The sequence below is a fragment of the Lactuca saligna genome, chromosome 5 (assembly GCF_052625555.1).
Source record: "Lactuca saligna cultivar CGN05327 chromosome 5, ASM5262555v1, whole genome shotgun sequence".
In the NCBI taxonomy this organism is placed as follows: Eukaryota; Viridiplantae; Streptophyta; class Magnoliopsida; order Asterales; family Asteraceae; genus Lactuca; species Lactuca saligna.
This window is the reverse complement of record NC_136421.1, coordinates 282,592,787-282,596,217: the sequence shown is the minus strand read 5'-3', so window position 1 is coordinate 282,596,217 and position 3,431 is coordinate 282,592,787. Positions and strand designations below refer to the sequence as shown.

General features: G+C 34.1%; 1 pseudogene; it reads right to left on the bottom strand.

Moving 5' to 3' along the window:
* Positions 1-2,047: 2,047 nt before the first annotated feature.
* Positions 2,048-3,197, bottom strand: LOC144998056 (flavonol sulfotransferase-like pseudogene; annotated as a pseudogene).
* Positions 3,198-3,431: the final 234 nt, after the last annotated feature.

The window sequence follows — 3,431 nt, the reverse complement described above, 5'->3', positions numbered from 1 at the left end:
TTACACATGAAATTGGGAGGTATTTGTGGAACAACATCCCTTTCAGCGTATATGGTTGAGACAATGTTTTCCCCGCTTTAAGGAATGCAACAGTCGTGCATCTAAAGTTAACTTGGATAATATTTTAAGTTTAGTTGTGATTGTTATTTAATTAACTAACTTTTCTGTATTTGTAGAATAAGTTTGATTTGGATAAGGTTAACTTGGATCCAGAGCATGCACAATTGTTGTAGAGCATTGATTTGAGTCTTGCAAAAGTTTATAGAGGCCGAAAAAGTAAAGCTCATTCTTATTTTTAGGAAAACGGAGGGTCTTCAGATATCCCAATGGCATTAAACAACCCCCCCAAGGGTATGTCACTTGAAAATTGGGCGAAGGCAATCGAACATTTCAAACGCCCAAATTTTTAAGGCATTCGGCATCAAATAAAGAAGTATGTGCAAAACAACAAGTTGTAAACAAAGGGGGTCGAGCTCATACAGCAATGCATGTTTCAAATAAGTAAGTTATGATATATTTAACTATTTATTTAAAGTATAATTAATCTAATTTTTAATATTAAATAGGATATCACTCGAATCGAAACATTTCGTAAGGCTAATTCCAATCACCAATGGGTATTTTATAGTCTTGCAGTCATGCAACAATACGTAAGTGGTTAATTTGTATTTTCATATAAGTGTTTATATCGCCAAGGGTATTTAGTAATTTAATTTTATGATGTTTATCATTTTTTGAAAATACAGAATGCTTTACTATAGGAGATCAATCAACAAATCCAAACTTCTTCTGCAGCAAGCAGTCTAACACCAAGTGATATAAGAAAATGTTTTGAAAGAATATTGGGTGTTCGACACGGACATAACAAAGGCATTGGGCATAAACCTCATACCGTTGTGTCTATGTACGACCAGGAACAATCGATGATACAAGAACTACCACAATCAAAGGTAATTGTTTGTTTAAGTTGAAAAGTATAATGCTATAATGGAAAAACGAAAAAAAGTAGGATGCTATAATTATATGTTGGTAATTATATGTTTAGTATATAGTACAATGCTATAATGGAAAATAGAATGCTATAATCATATGTTGGTTATGGTTTGATATGTTGACATTTTGTAGTTTGGTAATTTTTGGAAAGTACAATGCTATAATGGAAAAATGAAAAAAAGTACAATGTTATAATGCATATGTAATATTGTGTATCATGTAGTTTGGTTATAGTTTGATATGTTGGTATTTTATAGTTTGGTAATTTTTTGGAAAGTATACTGTTGTAATGGAAAGTAGAATGTTATAATGATATGTTATGTATAATGTATGTTTAAGTGTCTTTGGAAAGTAGAATGCTATAATGATATGTTGGTTATAGGTAGATATGTTGGTATTTTTTTTGGTAATTTTCAGAAAGTACATTGCTATTATGATTTGTTGGTAATATATTTTGTTTTCTTTGTAATTGGAAATGCTTCAGATGATACAAAATGACCCGACCTGTTCTACGGCATTGAAAGAGTGGTTTCGCTCATTGCCACCACTAAATAATAATGAAGAAAATGATCAGATTGATGAGGACAACTAGCTACTATTTTAGGATTTTATGAAATGTTTTGTTTGGAAGAATACTTTGGATACATTGCACTTTGTATGGATTAATATTTTGGATTGGTTGTGTATAGATTAATTAATATTTTGGCTTGGTTGTGTATGCATTAATATATTAGGTTAATATTCCTGTAAGATTGTAGCAGCTTTTATATATATTATATTGTTTTTTATAATGTTAATGTTAAATAAACAAAAAAATAAAAATTATTTTAGCGTCGACACAAACCTATTGGCGGCAACGTTGTATTTGCGGCGACAAGTGGCTATTAGCAGCGACACGCAATTATTAGCGGAGACTAATACGGAATTTGCAACGAAGCATTAGCGGCAACTTTTTGTAGCGAATGTCGCCGCTAATACTTAGTGGGAAATCTCCCGTATACATATTAATTATGGTAAGGAACACAGTGATACTATAAAAATTAAATAAAATAATCAGAAATAAACAATTTTTTACGTCAACTAGTTTCCAAAAAACGAGTTTCTTTAGATCGAATGTCTTTTTTCAAGACCAGCAAAGGAGTAGCGAATCCACCTTTAGTTGAAGGAGATATCCAAACCATGGAACTTTTCTCTGGTAATTCGATCTAAATTCTGGCTCATTTCATTGGTGAGATGGTTGGTCCAATCTCCAACTTCCCCTTTCCTGAAAAAAGCATCATTAGGTATACCCTCACGTAGATTTCCATGCTTATTAACCTCGCTTAAATTTTCGAAACTGCATAGTCTGATAATCTCTTGGACTGCACCTTCAGTCTCTTCTTTCTCTGTGAATGGGTAGCCCAAGAACTTCGCAACTCGCTTGACATGATTTATAGTATCCGTTTTCATATCCTCGTACGTTAAAAATAGAACCTTTCCCGGGTGTTCTGAACTAACCTTGTGGTACCCTTTTACATGGTCCCAGTAAGGTCCTATTGGCATGACCCCATTACTAAACGAATCGAACGCCTCCTCAAATGTCAGTAGACTGCCCGATTTGTCTCTCAACTTGTTTGCAAAGTGAAACATAGAGACCAAAACATCTTTAGGGTTTCTACATAAATAAATTAGTCGACAATTCGACTGAAGAATGGATTGAGGCAATGAAATGTAGGGTATATGGGTAGCAAACAGTCGTGGTGAATGTGGTTTGGCATATGTAGGTGTGTGTCTATATACTTCAGTCTCAATGAAAGGCAAACAGTTGTGAGGGTTGGAGATGAGTAGAGGGTGAGTTGAAAGAGAGTTGTTTTTGTAGCGATTTCTGTTAACGATAGCAAACACGAGCGCCTTGAGCCATGTCGTGCCAGATTTTGGCAGTGTGGCCAAGTATATATCTGTTGGGTGAGCTTTGAAAGTGTCTTGTAAGGCCATCACAGTTTCTATTGAGATTATACGCATCGACTGGTGCCAAAAGCCTTGGTACATGTATAGGTTTCCTGTTATCCAACCTCTCTCCTTGGGAAGCATTTGAAGCCTACCCTTGTATTTATCAAAAGTGAGGGCCATATTGGCTCTTTCTTTTTGAGCTTCGTGACTGCATTTAGGTACAGATGAAAGAGAGAAAGCTTGAGAAGCTATAGACATTGACATTATGACATATGAAGGTTATTTCTATTCAATGAAATGAAACGAGTTTTTTTCTTTTATTTATAGATCCAATTCGTTTTCGTGTTTACTTTTCTAAATTTAATATTGGTCATGAATGGATATATAATACATCGCATTTAAAGAACCAAGAAATCTTAGGTGAAAATATTCATGTGATCAGATTCCATGAAGCTTGTTTTGCACGATTGAAACTTGTGTTGCGTGATTCTGTAACGATGTGATATGAT